The following is an 18957-nucleotide window of genomic DNA, read 5'->3' as shown; positions in this document are numbered from 1 at the left end:
GCTATGCAGAGACTTTGAGAAGGAAGATCAGTTAAATATAGTTGGGGGAGCAGGAAACAGCCTGGCTATGAATTCAAGATACAGTATTAGGAATGACCTGGATAAAATAGGAGCAGAAACTGAGCACACAAATGTGGGGTTTGTGCAGGTCTTTCAGTGCCATGATCAGCCCTGGGTAAGCACTGCTGTAAGGCATGTTAACACTGAGCTGAACTGGATGCTCCAGACACCAGCAAAATCTTACATAAGTGTTGTTCCAGTAAATGATATTGGTAGGTGGGGATACACTACACATGGCCTGCACCTGAATAGGATGGGGAAAAATAAGTTAGCTTCTCTACTAGCAGAAACTGTATGGGGTGATCCCTGTGGTTAATGGGTCCAGGCAGACAGGTTTTTTAGGTTAAAGCCAAAGTCCAGACAGATGACAATCAAGATAAATATAATAAAAGAAACTTCATGTACAGTAAATAGGGGCAAAGCTAAGGGCAGTATCAACTTACTTCATCAAAATATCAGGGGAATAAAAAATAAAGTAGATGAACTATTAGTGTGTTTAGATGATCTCAGAAATAAGAATGAGATTAATATACTCTGTCTGTCTGAACACCATGTAACTGTGGACATGCATAGTGTCAGTATAAGTGGGTATAATTTAGCATCTTACACTTGTAGATCTAGGATGGATAAAGAAGGAGTTGCCATTTTCATAAAACAAGGGTGTAAATGCAAAACTGTAGATGTAAGCAAATTTTGTGTAGATCAGGACTTTGAGGTTCGTGCATGTGAACTTCACCTAGATAATGTAGTATTGATATTAGCAACAATGTACATGTCCCCATTAGGAGGCTGGGAGCTGTTCATAAAAAGATTTGACTCCCTATATGCAGTCTGTGGTGATTTCAATGTAAACTTTCTATGTAATTCTGATAGGAAAAGTGAACTAGAAGTGTTATTAACAACATATAACTTGGAATCAGTGATCACTTTCCCTACACATATAGCTCAAGACAGTAGCACACTAATAGATAATGTATTTGTACAGAAAGAGGATGTAAAACAAACACATGCTTTCCCTGTGGTAAATGGATTGTCAGACCACGATGCACAACTGATTAACTTACAAAACCTAACAGGGTGTACAGTTCAGAAACCATTAAGTAAAAGTGTGAGGTCGCTCAGCCGGTATCTATAGAGCACTTCAGAGGAAGCTTGTTGTTGTTGTTGTGGTCTTCAGTCCTGAGACTGGTTTGATGCAGCTCTCCATGCTACTCTATCCTGTGCAAGCTTCATCATCTCCCAGTACCTACTGCAACGTACATCCTTCTGTATCTGTTTAGTGTATTCATCTCTTGGTCTCCCTCTACGATTTTTACCCTCCACGCTGCCCTCCAATACTAAATTGGCGATCCCTTGATGCCTCAGAACATGTCCTACCAACCGATCCCTTCTTCTTGTCAAGTTGTGCCACAAACTTCTCTTCTCCCCAATCCTGTTCAACACCTCCTCATTAGTTATGTGATCTACCCATCTAATCTTCAGCATTCTTCTGTAGCACCACATTTCGAAAGCTTCTATTCTCTTCTTGTCTAAACTATTTATCGTCCATGTTTCACTTCCATACATGGCTACACTCCATACAAATACTTTCAGAAAGACTTCCTGACACTTAAATCTATACTCGATGTTAACAAATTTCTCTTCTTCAGAAACGCTTTCCTTGCCATTGCCAGTCTACATTTTATATCCTCTCTACTTCGACCATCATCAGTTATTTTGCTCCCCAAATAGCAAAACTCCTTTGCTACTTTAAGTGTCTCATTTCCTAATCTAATACCCTCAACATCACCCAACTTAATTCGACTACATTCCATTATCCTCGTTTGCTTTTGTTGATGTTCATCTTATATCCTCCCTTCAAGACACTATCCATTCCGTTCAACTGCTCTTCCAAGTCCTTTGCTGTCTCTGACAGAATTTCAATGTCATCGGCGAACCTCGAGAAATGTTAATTGGGGAGGTGTATATAATGAGCCAAATGCTAATGATAAATGCAACATATTTCTTGATAAATTTATATCCCTTTTTGAACATTGTTTCCCAAAGAAAATTACAAAATGTAACGCCACACACTTTTCAAAGAAACCTTGGATTACTACAGGTATTAAAGTGACTTCAGAAAGAAAAAGAAAACTGTATGAGACAGCAAGTACTAGTAAAGATCCAGAAGTAGTTGTACACTATAAAAATTATTGTAACATGCTGAAAAAAGTTGTAAGGAAATCAATAAATATGTATGTTAGAGAAGAAATTAATAACTCTGTCAATAAAATAAAATCAGTATAGAATGTTGTTAGAAGGGAGACAGGAAAAGTAACTACTGGGGTAAGTAGTATTACTGTTATAGAGAACGAGACCATCCTAACCAACAGTACACAAGTAGCTAATGTATTTAACAACTATTTCTTTTAAGTGTAGGAGAAAAAATTGGTGAGAACAGCCAAAAAAAAAAGCCAGGCGGTACATGGAAGTGTCTGTTTTGAAAAAAAAAAAATAGTCAGATTAAGTTTCCCCTAACAACCTCTTGTGAAATAAGTAAAATTATTAAATCTTTGAAAAAGAAATGTTCTGTTGGAGTAGATGACATCTATAATAAGATATTAAGACACTGTGAAGCAGTTATAGCTGATGTTCTGAGTCACATATGTAATGCATCACTAACTCCAGGTATTTTCCCAGACAGGTTAAAATATGCCATTGTCAGGCCTCTCTGCACTAAGGGGGACACCACAGATGTCAATAATTATCGGCCAGTATCCTTGCTTACAGCATTTTCAAAAATCTTTGAGAAAGTATTGTACTCAAGAGTGGTAAGCCATCTCAACAGTAATGGGATACTTAATAAATCACAGTTTGGATTTCAAAAATGCTGTTCCACTGAGACAGCAATATACAATTCCACTGTCCACATAATAGTCTTTAAATAGTAAAATGTCACAAATAGAAATTTTCTGTGACTTGTCCAAAGCATTTGATTGTGTGAAACATGACATTATGTTACAGAAATTACAATTCTATGGTATAAATGGAGTAGCATATGAGTAATTTAAGTCATACCTACAGAACAGGAAGCAAAAAGTTTCCGGTTATGTGTCAAGTGATTTAAATATGTTTGCCATTTCAACTAACTGGGGTGAAATTACATTAGGTGTTCCACAGGTTTCAATCATGGGTCCCCTTCTGTTCTTGATATATATGATGAATGACCTGCCTTCCTATCTGAAACAGGAATCTGATCTGACACTGTTTGCTGATAATACAAGCATCATTATTAATCCAGTAAAAGAAACTCCAATTGAAAATGATACAAATAAAGTCTATAATAAAGTCATTAATTGGTTTTCTGCAAATGGGCTTGCTCTAAACTTTGAAAAAACACAGTACATCCATTTTCCTGCTGCAAAAAGTACAGTTCGTTCCATAAATATGACTCATCAACAGAAGTCTGTAGACAGGGTAGAGCATACTAAGTTTTTTAGGGTACATATATACGAGAATCTTAATTGGAAAATTCATATTTTTGATCTTCTAAAGTGACTAGGTTTAGCAGCTTTTGCAATCAGAATAATTGCCAATTATGAAAATATAGAAATTAGTAAGCTAACATACTTTGGACACTTTCACTCTCTGGTGTCATACGGAATAATATTTTGGGGTAACTCAACATTTAGACAAAAAGTATTCACTTCTCAAAAGAAAGTGGTTAGAATAATGTGTGGGGTTCGTAGTCACACATCTTGTAGGCTTCTTGTTAAAGATTGGGAATTCTTACAACAGCCTCATAGCACATGTACTCACTAATGAAATTTGTTCTCAACAACATGGACCAGTTTAAAAACAACAGTGACATTCATGATTATAATACCATAAAAAAGAAAGACTTACACTATCCTTTACTCAACCTATCTTTGGCACAAAAAGGGGTAAAATATGCTGCTATAAAAATTTTTGACAAATTGCCAGATGAAATAAAATGTCTGACAGACAGCAGTAATAGCGTCAAAAATAAACTGAAATCATATCTCCTTGACAATTCCTTCTACACCATAGATGAATTCTTGAACAGGAATAAATAAATCTATAAATATAGTATATGCATTTGTGCCATTTAAACCTTGTTTCATGTGTGCATTTCTTGTGCACTTGGCACGTTCACATCATTACAGCTACCGTACCGCGCGATTGATCGATGGAACACACAGCCAACCAACTAACTAACTAAGAAGAGGTGCATGGCCCCTATGGTACAGAAACAGAGAACGACTGTAACTGTCATAGTGACTTGGCAATGAACTTCGAATATGGGAAAATATGATGCGAAATCCATATTCTTTCTTTGCGAAATACGAGTATTAAGGCAAATTCACATTGGCCGTCACGTGAAAACATTCTCCACCATGAATTTTAAATGTTGGTATTCAAACTGGCTCGTAACGGAGCGTCGTGTCACGTCAAGGTTTCTTGGGAAGAAAGTTTTGTAGGAGTCAGCATCTGCTAACATCGTAAGTTAACTTAAACTGAGATGACAAAAGTAATGGGATAGCGATATATACATATACAGAGCTCCGACGAGATTATGGCCGCATAGAGGGAATATAAAGACTTTGACACGAGATCGTAGTTGGAGCTAGACGCATGGGACATTCCATTGCGGAAGTCGTTTGGAAATTCAATATTCCACGTTCCACAATGTCAAGAGTGTGTCGAGAATACCAAACTTCGGGCATTACGTCTCACCACGGACAGCACAGTGGCTGACGACCTTTACCGCATGACCGACTGCAGCGGCGTTTGCATACAGTTGTCAGTGCTAACAGACGAGCAACACTACATGAAATAACTGCAGAAATCAATGTGGGGTGTACGACGAACGTATTGGTTAGCACAGTGCAGCGAAATCTGCCGTTAATGGGCTATGACAGCACACAACCAATGCAGTAGCTTTGCTAATAGCATGATATCGCCTGCAGCGCCTTTCTTGGACTCGTGACCAAATCGGCCAGACCCTGGACGACTGGGAAACCGTACCTAATCACTTGAGTCCCGATTTCAATTGGTAAGAGCTAATGGTGTGGTTCACACTTGGCGCAGACCACGAAGCCATGGACCCAAGGTGTTAAAAAGGCACTGTGCAAGCTTGTGTTGGCTCCATAATCGTGTAAGCTGTGTTTACCTGGAATGGGTCCTCTGGTTCAACTGAACCGATCGTTGACGAAATGGTTATGCTCGACTACTTGGAGACTATCGCCAGCCATTCATGGATTTCATGTTCCCAAACAATGATGGAATTTTTATGGATGACAATGCGCCATGTCACCAAACTTCAGTTGAAGCTGGTATGTGTGCACTATCGTCTATGTCCTCGGTGGCTCAGTTGGATAGAGCGTCTGCCATATAAGCAGGAGGTCCCAGGTTTGAGTCGAGGCATACATTTTTCAACTGTCCCCATTGATATTTATCAATGCCTGTCAGCAGCTAACGGTCTAGATTTCATTATACTTTCAAACTTCAGTTGTTCGCGTTTGATTTGAAGAACGTTCTGGACAGTTCAAGCGAATGATTTGATCATCTAGCTCGCCCAACATGATCAAGAGGTCAGTTTGTGCACAAAATCCTGTACTGGCCAGACATTCACAATTGTGGGCAGCTATAGAGGCAGCATGGCTCAGTTTTTCTGCATGGGACTTCCAATGATATTTTGAGTCCACACCATGCGAGATGCTGCACTATGCTGAGCAAAACGACGTCCAACACGATATTAGGAGATATTCTACGTCTTTTGTTACCTCAGTGTATGTACCCCATGTTTACTCATGTTACAGTAGCGGATTCTGTACATCTGTGACTCCTGAACCTTTATTTTATTATTGTGCTGTTTTTCGTGGCAAGTTGCAGATGTTCCATGATAACTTGGGTATTTTTCCATTGAGTGTTCCTCCACACACTAGGTCAGACATCTGAAAGTTAAAATTTATTAAGGTTTTAGAATGACCAAACAGAGCTGACGCCCACTTTATATATAAACAAGAACGTAAGTTGATGAAGCAATTTTTATCAAATAATATTTTAAGTGAAAGAGTCTGCTCTGATGAAGGAGAAAAATACCGTTCTGACGTTATTAGTTACATAAGGAAAAGAATAATGGATAAGGTGACTAAGCTGTGTTTATTCCCTTATAAATAGTGTTTGAAGTATCTGTATGTATATATTTTCGCTGTCAAATGAATGTAGATGTTTTGAAATGTTGTTTCACTTCCCAGCACTTTACCACATAAAATAACCTCCAAGAAAATAATGCAAAATATTTGGCATAATAACGTATACAAACAGCCATAGCAGAAAAGCTGCCAAGAGTTTATGGTATGATGTACTGAAGAACTGCCCCAGCAATGTTCGAGGTTCCTAGAAAATTTTGTTAACAGCAGGATCAGATGATATCTACTGTAATGAACTCAATAAACACACCCATTGTTTACATGAAACACTGTGTGTTCTATTTCAACATCAAGTAACTGTTAAAGGTGTTCCTAAAATATATGACCTTGCTTGTTTTTCATTTGTAAACAAAGAAATAAAGAAAATTTATTTATACAGAAAAATCTGCAAGGGCTTCTGAAACCCATAATTCACTGCAACATGTGATATGGCCAGAGAAAATTGTACAAGAGATCAAGACATGGCATGCACTTAAATAGAAAGGGAAAATCTGTGATGTCAAAAAATGCTTAGTTAATTAACAATGATTGTTCTGTGTTCCTATGTAAAGATTTCGAGACTTTACTTTAAACTACCGAAAAGGCCTCAAAATGAAAGAAAGTCGATTGCAGACTCCTTCTCTCCTGGTATCTTCTGCTACTCTGCACAGAAGCGCAAATGGATTACTTGCCAGTGTCAAAAGTAAACACAGAAGTATCATTGGCTGCAATAGTAGCCAAACAATGTCAGCCAGTGAAATGAAGAAAACCAGGGCCATCAGCAATAGCAACCACACAACAGAAGTGCCCGAGGCCTAGGAGGACTACAGCAGCAGCAGTAGAAGTATAGTCAAGGTAGGTGCCTAAGACCTAGAAGACCAGCTACATTAAGTGATGATTTTTTATGTCATCATGTAAGCAGAGGAAGACTTCAGAAAAATATGGTAAGTGAAAGTACTCATCTCAGTTACCAGTACAAAAATTTTGCCAATAATTTAAACTCAGTAGAGGCAGATGAATCAATTTTAATTTTACAACCAGAAACAAATTATTGCAGTGTAACTAAAGCATGGGGAGCTATCGAAATGAATAGTGCATCACAGGAAAAGGAATCATTAAAGTGAAAACAACATTTAGAATACTTCACCAGAATGTTCAGTACACAAACAATAAAGCAGACGAATTAGAGGTAATAGTGCAGAAATATAAGGCAAACATTCTTGTAGTTACAGAACATGCCCTAAATGAAAATCAGATGGAGATCTCTACAATTTCAAAAATTATGCAAATCTAACCAGTTTTGGCAGAGCATTCCATAAAGGTGGTTGGGGTTACCATTTTCTCTAGTTACAAACCGAAAAAGCTATCCTAAGTACTACAAAATATACTACAGAGGTGAACTTTGAAGCTACAACAGTGGAAATAAAAATTGTAGGGAAGACATGCTGTGTATTAGGCGTGCACTGATCTGCAAATGGTGAAATAAAAACTTTATTTTAACAGCTAGAATTTACAATCCAAGGACTTCCAAAAATCCTTATTTAACGATTATTGGAGTGTGATCATAGACACAAAGAAAAATAGAAACAACAGCAAGTCACTACTAGATGTCTTGTAGACTTACATCATAAATACAGATGAACCCACTAGAGTAACTAAGCATAGTAAAAGTACTATTGATCACATAACAACAAATATTCTTTCACGCTGCTGTGACACACAGGTTATAAACTCCGCACTAGCAGGCCATTTTGCAGCCATGATAGACATTAATATAAAGACTGATGGAACTGAGCAGAAGATATGTGAGCAAAACAGGCAGATTAACTCGCAACCCTAATTCAATTTAAAAAATGGGAAGGGCACTGCTGCAAATACTATATGAGACGAGTTTTTTCTTTATTTAATTATCAAAACGCTACATATCCTGACACCAAAAGCCTGGTAAACAAGTACCAAAAAGAAACGCTAGATGATTTGAGAGGTACTCTCTATCCAAGAAGTAAATTGAAAGTGTATTATGACTTCTGTAATTAAAAAAAAGAAGTGAGACATATAGGTATAATAATTCTTAAAAAATAAAGAGAAAGATTACTGCATTTTCATCAGAGAAGCAAGGTGTTATTCATTAAGAAAGTTGTAGGTAAGGGAGAGAAGTGCTCGAAAGACTTACAGTCCTTCATAACTGAAGGGAAAGGAAACATAACAAAATTGGCAGAGGACATCTGTCAACTGAAAGATGGCAAAAGTGAGGTAGAGCCTCTAGAAACAGCAAACCCCTTTAATAGATATTATTCAACCAAAGGCATTATTCATTAAGACAATTGTAGATAAAGGAGAGAATTACTCAAAAGACTTATGTTTCTTCATAACTGAAGGGAGAGTAAATGTGACAAAATGGGCAGAGAACATCGGCCCACTGAAAAATGCTAAAAGCAGAGAGGATACGCAGCAGAGCAGCAGCAGCAGTTGTGTCATTAACTGTAAATTAATTTAGTCTTTGTTTTTTGTTCACTTGCTTTGGCAAAGAAATGAACTGTACATGTGTATTTTACTGTGTAAACTAGTGGTTAGAAAATTAATCGTAGTTTTTGTTGTTGCATAACTCTTGTGAATATCCTTGTGTAGGGCGGCTTCCTTGTGTAAATTTTCCGTGTAGAGAAATTTATTTCTGTTTAATAGCTTGCGTTCTCAGAGTACAGTGAGGAATCTGCACATCAACTTTTAGTGATACTTTATTCTCCTTTGGTATATTTTCTAACTCAGTAGCGCCATTTGAGGCCTCATATCTATTTTATACACAGTACGATATGGCTAGGGACTGTACTTGTTATGAGCGCACACAAGGGGAGGTGACTGATGTCCGTAAACAGCTGGAAGCTGTGTTGGCTACCGTCGACAAGCTTCTAGCTAATGCTCGAAGTTGCGGTGACGTCGGGGTGCTAGTGACGAGACCTGGGACAGCTTTGGTGTCACTAAAATCCCCTGGTGACCTGGACGTCACTGCGGCGTCCGATACGCAACATCTGACCAGTTCATCCTCACTCCATAGTGGGTGGTAGATAGTGGTGGGTTCACGCGTCACTGGGCAGAAAGAGAAAGAGGGAGCAGGCCGTGCGGTTGGCCCCTATGTCTTAGCAACAGGTACGAGGTGCTTCCCAGTTTTGATGATAACTCTGAGCCAGCATGGAATGCCTCTCCTGTTGGGCCAGCTGTCGATTTTCCTGCCCAGTCCAGACAAGTACAGAGGGTGGGTATGCTAGTCATTGGGAGCTCCATTGTTAGGTGGGTGGTGGAGGCCCTCAGGGAGATAGCAGGAAAGGCAGGAAAGAATTCCAGTGTGCATTCAGTATGTTTGCCGTGAGGTCTCATCCGTGATGTCGAGGAGGCCATGCTGGTGGCTGTCGAGCACACTGGGTGCAACCGGCTGCATGTAGTGGCACATGTCAGCGAGAATGACGCCTGCCGATTGGCTGCTGAGGCAATCCTTGGCTCCTTTCGGTGGCTGGCTGATTTGCTGAAGGCAACTAGCAATGCACGCGGGGTGCAGGCTAAGCTGTCTAATTGTAGCATCGTACCCCGGGTTGATGGCAGTCCTCTGGTTTGGAGCAGAATGCAAGGTCTAAACCAGAGGCTCAGACGGCTCTGCGACGGTATCGGATGCGAATTTCTCGACCTTTGCTACCGGCTGCAGAATTGTTGGGTTGTTCTTAATAGGTCAGGCGTGCACTACACACAGGAAGCGGCTACTAGGGTAGCAGAGTACGTGTGGCGTGCACATGGGGCTTCTTTAGGTTAAAAGACCCCTCTCTTGAAAGACGATTTCCCTGTTAAATCAGCCACAGCAACCTCAGAGGATCTTGGTCCACGCACATCAGAGATACAAAAGATTAATATGATTTTAGTAAACTGCAGGAACATCCAAGGAGAGGTCCCAGAATTGGTATAGCATACTGTAGGTTATAATGCACAGATAATATTGGGAACAGAAAGCTTGTTGAAGCGAGACGTCAATGACAACGAAATCCTAAGTTCAGACTGGAATATTTATCGTAAGGATAGGCTAGTCGCCAATGGTGGCGGGGTGTTTATTGCAGTAAAAAATTCGGTAAAATCTAGCGAGGTTATCACGGATTGCAAATGTGAATTAGTCTGGGTGAAATTGAGTATCAAAGAACAGTAAAAAATGGTGGTCAGATGCTTTTATAGACCACTTGGGTCAGGATCTGTTCTTGTAGAGCGCTTCAGACAGAACTTGCAGAATACCATTAGTGATTTGTCTGATCATGCCGCTGTAAGAGGGGATGACTTCAACTTGCCAGGTATAGATTGGGAGTGTTATGCCATCAAAACTTGTGCCACGCGGATTTGTGTGGCATTGTTGTGGATGTCTTGTCCGAAAATTACCTTGAGCAGATAGTTAGAGAACTAACTCATGAGGGTAACGTCTTAGACCTCTTGGCAACAAACATACCTGAAATTATCGAATCAGTTAATGTAGAGGAAGGTATCAGTGATCATAAGGCTGTAATGGCATATATGACGAGGGGTCCTACAAGGAATGTTAAGAAAGGTAGGAAGATGTATTTGCTCAGCAAGGGTGACAGGATACAAATTTCAGAATATCTCAGCAGTCAGCATCAAATATTCGGTGATGGGGACGAAGATGTGGAGAACAAATGGAAAAAATTCAGAAACATCGTTCAGTATGCCCTAGCAAGTATGTTCCGAGTAAGGTATTAACGGATGCTAAAGATGCACCATGGTTTAATTGCTGTGTTAGAAAAACGCAACTTAAGCAAAGAGCACTTCACCTCAGATTCAAGACGATTAAAAACCTAGATGACAAACAAAAGCTGAACGAAGCGATAATGAGCGTAAGGAGAGCAATGAGAGAAGCGTTCAATGATTTTGAGAGTAAGACTTTGTCAACCGACCTGAGTAAAAACCCTAAGAGATTTTGGTCGTATGTAATATTAGTAAGTGGGTCAAAATCATCTATTCATTCTCTCAGCGACCACAGTGGCACCGAAACGGAATATAACACAGATAAGGCCGAAATACCGAATTCCGTCTTCCAAAGTTGTTTCACCGTCGAAGATCGTAACACTGTCCTTCCTTTCAATCGTCGAGCAAACATCGAAATGGCAGAGATTGAGATAACCGATCGCGGAACTGAGAAGAGTGATTTTGTAGTCCGAAAAAAAAACACAGCACTGGAAAGGCCCAAAAGTTTTCGTAAGCATGAAATGAAACAATATTCTAAAAGCAAAACAAGGCCTCATTAACTGTATTTAATTTGATTATACGCAAAAGTTGCCTTACCACACTTGCAGTCAAATGCCATTTACTATGCATAGCAATTATGGTCTTTTTTTCGATTCACCGTCTGGCAGATTACTCAGTTTCAGTTTACCACTGTCTAGAACAGGGAGAAAGGAAAGGTAATAACGAAGTAACGTCTACGACTTTTGGACTATCTAAACACCATTCCATTATAAAATCGAAGAGCTGAGCTTGTTATCCTTAGTGATGGGTGTCCTAGTAGGTCAAAAATAGTTATGATTCAGTTCTTGTACAATCAAGCGCGCATCTTGAAGGTCTACAAAAGAATCGCATACTGATTTCCAGTGCGAGGACACGTCTATTTCCCAAATGATCAAGGGTTCTCGTTGATAGGTCATAAGAAGCACAAGACAATGACTGCAGAAATTCCTGAAACTCAGTCAGGAAAACTGCGGAACCATGTGCATTACCTCATTCATTCCAGCTGAAAATAACGAAACATGATGATTTCGTAGACATCAAACGTGCTACTGAGCTATTCTGTTTCAATGCGCCTAGACCTCCATTCAAACTGCAACAGGTACAGATAAATCGAAATGGTGTGGAAAATAGATTTTGTGTCTCATTGTGAAATTCTTACTTCGTCTCATGGAATAGGCATATCATTATTAAAATAAATCCAACTACAGAATATACTACCTTGGATCTACACAAGTTGTACGTCAAGGATCCAGGTATTCAACCAGCTAAAGCGAGGGATTTTTGTAATTTGATGCAGTTCCTGGAGGAACAAAGCAAAGCCTTCTGCAAAAGAACCTCTTTTACTGATACTCCAGAGGGAAACTGTAATTATGGGGAGATGAAGTTGATGATGATGATAACAGTGATGGGTGTGAGAATGAATAATAACTAATAATAGAAACTGTGGAAATAACTAAATCTCTATTTTCAGTTTGTTGTAAGGAAGATAATATTGAACATACAGTTTACTGGATGGGCATCCACAGCCAAACTTTTCCATGTTGAATAAAAACCATTGTAGCTATTGTAAATACTTCTTTATTGAAAGCACGACCCGTTACGTAATTTTAAAATACATTATCAGGTGCAAATCTGAATAAAAAGAAGAAACCCCATAATCTGTTTACACAGACTATATGACAGCGACAAAAAGTGTACAGAAGATCAAATACTTTTATTAAGTGGTCATGCCAGTTTTACAGTCCAATCTAAACCCTTTCTTTAAAATTCTTGGAAATTTCGCCAAAAGCGGTAGTCATGGATTAAAAAATGTGGTATGAAACTGGAACATATAACGAATGGGACAAGAGAAAAGATATAAAACGCACCGGAAAGAAGTGGTGCAGGGGGGAGGGGGGGGGGGGGGGGACAAGTGTACAGTAAACAGTACTTCAGCTGAAGCCGCACCAAGACAGAATTCTGCTACTGCATACACAGATTGGGTGGCTATCAAAACATAGGCCCCAAGGGAAGCAGCACAGGCACAGAAGTATGAGTAGCCTTAATAAAAATAGCAACTATCAAGTTGTAAGGTGGCTATAATTTCGCACCTTCAAGCACTCATCCACATACTTTGCTGTGAACTACAACCACAGTTAGATATCATTTGATAGTGTGTACATCGTATATATGAATATTTAAAGAAGGCTGACATTGTCATATACGCCTTATACATAATTGTTAACGCTTATTGCATGAAAGGTGACAGAGTGTCTTTATTATAAAAACAGTGTAATGAATGATTGCCTATACTAGTAGAGGTTGGAACGCCAGTGGAGATGAAACGACAGGCAGAACTCAAGCTCTGTGTGGAAGGCCCGTACAGGTGTTGTGGTTCAGCTCCACACAGGAAGTGCCAAGACGGACAGTCTGGACACTTGAGAGCGAAGTCACAATACAGGGGCGGCCGGCCGCTATTGTAGTAGGGCCGGAAGGATAACTTCCGAACTTTGCAAATCTTGGATGCAGGTGAGAGAAACGAAGAAACAGCACCTCGCAAACCACACAGGCTGGGTTATTTCCAAGGATTTTTACTCAGAAGCGTACCATTGTATGAGTATAGGTATTTCCTCGCAAACTTTCTGCACTGTACGACAAAAGACTAAAATATGGTTGGTCAGCATTCGAAAGATCTTTAGAGAGGGAGAATATTCCGTGATTTCGGGAATATGATTCGTTTTCGGAATTACGATGATTGGGAACTGAGCCTTGCTGGGAGGCCAGCAGTGGAGAGACAAGGTCTTCCGTTGTGAGCACCCGTGTGTGATGGTCGCTCGATATCAGCTTTGTTGGTACAGACGGACTTGCTGCCGCTCTCAGGAGAGTTTATAGTTAGAACAGTTAGGCATTGTACTGTTGTGAAGCTATACGATTCTGGACTTCACCTCCAAGTTGGAAGTCGTCGTTGAGTACGCAGCGTTCAGTAATTGAGAGCACTTCTTCTGTCGATACTTACGTTGATACGTCATCTGAACCCGTCCTTGTGGCTGCGAGTTCGCGTTTCTCGTCTGTAGAACACAGAGAGGAGAAGTCAGTATTAGAGTATATTAGTCAAAGGACCGCCTTCTGCCGTCCTAGTGTCTGAAAGAGTTTTTATTTTGTGGCTGGAGTTCTTCCATCGATGCAGACATGTACGAGAACCAGCACGCCAACGCACCAGATGTAGTACATACAGTGATATCGCAAATTTCTTCGGCTTATTAGGGCTATAAAGCTAAGCAGCTGTGATCATGTTAGTGTATTTCCACTGAGGTTCCACACCACTGTAGATCATCTTTGAAAGTTGTGTCTTCTAGTGTTTGGTACATAGATGATGTCAGTCATTTCGTGTTATTGATATTAGATTGTGCAGTCATAAAACGGGGCAGAGTTGGGCAATTGATTAGTAATTTTACTTAGAAAATGCAAACTTTGTAATATAAATGTTTTTTTAACCCACAATAAATATATATACAGGATCAACGTTTATCATTTAGTAGGATTAGTTTCCTCCATCATTCATTTATGTTTAGATATTAATTTACAGAATTAAGAGATCCTAAGTTCTGCTTCAGGGGGTAGTCAGACAGGGCCACATTTTCATTTTAGTGTTATTATTTTCTGTTGGTCACATTCATTTTTCACCCGCGTGGAGTAGGATCTTGGTTATGGATTACCCTGCCAGGATTCTACTTAGACTCTTCTGATAGTAGTCATAAAGTGGTTTGAAATCTTGGAAATATTTTTAAAAAATTTTCCCATTTAATGTTTAGGTGTTATTGATAGTGATCACCAGCTTGCGTATATATAGTTTTCAGTGGTAAAGCCAGGTGATAACATTAAAAATAATATTTGTGTATTTGTTTTATTTCTTTTCAGAGGCGTTGCACTTCAGCCCACTGGTTGTAATTTCCTGATTTATGTTATGTAATGTGTCAGTGTATTTTGTTGTACTGTAACGACACTGCCCCATCGCGACGTTGCCATTAGTTTAGCCTTTTGTTGTAGATATTTGTCTTATGTGCCGTTACTTAATAAATGTGGGTATTGTAAATGGAGTGTATTTTAAGAAAGAATTGTAATCAGGGATCAGTCCATATTAATTAGGGCGAAAGCGCACTTAGTAGCACAACAGAGCACTAGTTGTAACAATGTAGAAATGACAGATACACAGGGTAGTCAAGAGAGCCTATAGCATGAGAAAGAGTTAGCTATGATAGCAGCACAAGGCAGTGGTGAGGGGAATACTGATCCATGGGAATTTTGTGAAGCTGATAGACACAGTCAAGCCCGTGGTGGGCTATGTGATAGCAAAGCTGATGAGCAGCGACACACTGAGGCAATTGTAAAGATATGGGAATATAATGTAGAGAGTCCAAGTGAACGCAGAATTACAAAAAAAATCGTGGTAGATCGCCATCAGTGACATCGTCATGAGGCAGCATATCACGGGGACACAGTGGCGACTTTTTTGAATACCAAGTAATGGAAAGGGAAAAGGGCAGAAGATCACCTAAGAGTAGAGGAAGAGAAAGTCACAATAGGAGAGAAGATCTAGATAACATAGGTGTGTTGAACATCCTTGAATACCTAAAAGAAATGGGAAGTCAAATTCAAAAGGTTAGTGAAGAGATGGGAAGTAAAATTCAAAACATTAGTGCCGAAATGGGAAGTAAAATTCAAAACATTAGTGCTGGAATGAGAAGTCAAATGAAAAACGTTAGTGTCGAAATTTAGTTGATAAGACATGAAACGAGAGAAGTGAAAAATGAGGTAGTGACGCTCCGAACAAAACTAGAACGAGAGACTGCGAAGGTCAGAAGAACCACGAACGAGGCGCGATTACTAGCGAGGGGCACAAAGCGGATTGCTTTTGAAACATTAGAGAAGACAGAAAATACGACAAAGATAGGTAGAGGTTCATTAACGAAGTTGCAGAGGTGCGTCAAACAAGTAGAAATAACGCAGCTGCAAAGGTCAGAAATTGCACCAAATAAGTCATTGACCGCGGGTTGTCCCAGTTTAAACAGTACATAGAAAGCGAAATTAAGCAATTATCTCGGGAAGTCAGGTCGCAACCTAGGCAAAAATCAACTCTCAGAAAATAAACAGTAGGCGATTTGGAAACAACAGAAACCGAAAGAGCCAGTTCAAACTCTTCACGATCATGTCCAAGACCAGACGATATTAGAATGTACTCGAATGTAGTAGTTGCTTGTCAAATACAGACAGAAAGTGTATCTGCAGAGCAACGAAATATCGCTAGAGATAATGGTCCCCCTTCTATACAGGGCACAACTGGGTCGCAATTTCTGAATACGGAGAACAGCAATGAGATATAGTCATCTGCATAACTGTTACCCGATAATGCGCACCATGGAACAGTTTTCCAGTGATGAAAACGTAACAGGAAGTAGAAGAGAGGACGCCGAAGGTAACGGTAGACAGGAAACGGTAGCGCCAAGTGAGAATGTGATAGGCCGAGCAGGAAGAAACTCTAATGAAATTTTCGATTTTAAGCATTTTATCTAAGTACGAAAATTTCACCAAAGACGAGGGTAATGTTTTACACCCGAAAACCTTTATTGGTCAATTTGATTTATCATTACCTCCCCACTGGCCTTTGATGTACAAAGTGGACATCGTATGTTCACATATCGAGGGAACAGCGGCCGAATGCATGTGGAACATTGCAGAAACGTGCACGTCATACGAAGAGTTTCGTGACACATTTTTAAACAAATACTGGTCCAAGGAGAGACAGGATAGGATCAAGCAGGAAATAAAGATGAGCACAGACTTGGAGAGTTCAGGGTTCTGTAGTCTGGTGAAGTTTTTCGAAAACTTGACCAAGAAAAACCAGTATTTGGACGACCCATGCACACTGGCTGAGATCATAAGATTATGTTACATGAAGTTGCCAATTTCTTACTAGCAAATCCTCGTTGGCCTATGTGAAAGTGATGTAGAAGGGTTCAGAGGTATCCTAAGAGAATTGGAATACACTTTCAATGAGCGGTAGCCGTGAGAAAAACGTAGGCAAAGAGACATTTAAGGTGAAGGTAGGGAGAACAACGGAGGGAATAATAGAGGCCATAATTGGCAAAACAATGTAAATCGTCAACCTCACCAAAACATGGACCAGAGAGATCGTAGTGGGAATTATGGACAGTGGAGGAACTATGGCAGAGAATATAGGCAACAAAATGACTGTAGATGGGTGCCACAAAATAATGGCGGATCATGGGACGACAATAGAGAAACTCGTCAATGGTCAGATCAAGGATAGGGTGGAATCTATAGCAACAGGAATCAGGAACAATCAGTTGTAATTAGACCACCCAGCCCTGGGAGAGTATGGCAAAATAGCGTAGAATAAAGAGGAAGAATTAAAGTGAGTTGATATGGTGACAGTAAAGTATATTGTACCTAGTTAGCAATTAAGTTAAGTATTACACTGAAGGGATCTGTTGATTTATCAGATTTTCTGTAATATTATCATGTTAAAAGAGGTACTACAGTACATAAAAGGACGGGATGTCGTGGGTAAGAAAATTTGAGTATGTTTCTTGATAGGTTATAACTATGTTCACAGCAAGCTGAGCGAACAATTTTAGAAGGTGTTTAGAGTTTAAGATGCGCTACCTGTCCTTGAAGGAATAAAGTGAAATTGAGAGACGTGTGGTACTAAAAAAATGGCGTAAAGATGTGTGAATAGATAAAAAAATTGTTAACCAATAGTGTGGAATGTATTAGGAGAGAACACCAGTAAATTTTTTTTAGAAATGAGTGTCTATTTTACATGTTTAGCAATAGGATCATAAATGAGTGACTTGCTAATAGGGTTTGCGGTGATACATAGGTGTGCCGCCCAAGTATGATTTGTCTCCATTCAGAGAAATGGGAGTTCAGTAGGTGGCCAGCTCCACGTGTCTATGCGAGAGCGCTCCGTTATTTGTATGGGAAAGTTGTGTTTATGTTGTCCAAAGAGACAGAATAATTGTGTATATGGTGGCCAGTTCTGCGGAATTCCGTATGAGCGCACCGAAATATTATTTGAGTGTTAGAGGGACATGAAATGGAAGTGTAATAAGGGGATATAGACACTTAAAACGTAATAAGGAAAAGGTATGAAGCTTTACGTTCAAAGCACAGGGCACAGAAGGTAATACATAACAACATGGCAGTCGTGTTGATGAGCAGTGATTTTATATAATGTACTAAAATCTTTATATTTCCAGGTACCACTAATAAAATAATATGTAACTTTATTAAGATGAAAAGAAGAGACCACAAGAGAAAGGTAACAGCAGCAGATCCGAAATAGGGGGACAGAGAAGAGAGGTTATTACTGAGTAAAACCATGAGAAAAAGTCATGAAAGTGAGATTAAAATAAAAGATCAGTAAATGCACTAAATTTTCTATGTAGTATGATTGTCCACACGAAGCACGTCATGAGCAGGAAATGAAGAAGAGGCCCACCTAATCATTCATTTGTGTATGTCTGTGTGTCCAGATGTGCACTTTATTGTTCACAGATATTCACGACGACAGCCATGATGGAACCAAGAGCCATGAGATTGGACGCTCTTGTGATACCCATGGCAGTGTAGTAGTTATGCTAGTATAAACATCCTACTGACCCATAGTTTAACAAGTAGTATTTGCAACTATTAACATTGGGATTTGATGAGGATTAATTCTATTATTGTATAAACAACTAACGAACCTGTATATTTATAGGTATACAGGTGCCGACAGATATTTAATAATTCACTGACATAGGTAGCGGTGTATTACTTTATAATTAACATTAAGTTTCTACATTAAATCTTTATTATAATAATAATAGTAAATACGTGTCTTGGGTGATTGTACAACTCAAACAATAATGAATGTAAAGGTAAATAACCTCAC

The sequence above is a fragment of the Schistocerca piceifrons genome, chromosome X (genome assembly GCF_021461385.2).
Source record: "Schistocerca piceifrons isolate TAMUIC-IGC-003096 chromosome X, iqSchPice1.1, whole genome shotgun sequence".
NCBI classification, from domain to species: domain Eukaryota; kingdom Metazoa; phylum Arthropoda; class Insecta; order Orthoptera; family Acrididae; genus Schistocerca; species Schistocerca piceifrons.
Note: the sequence above shows the minus strand (reverse complement) of the source record.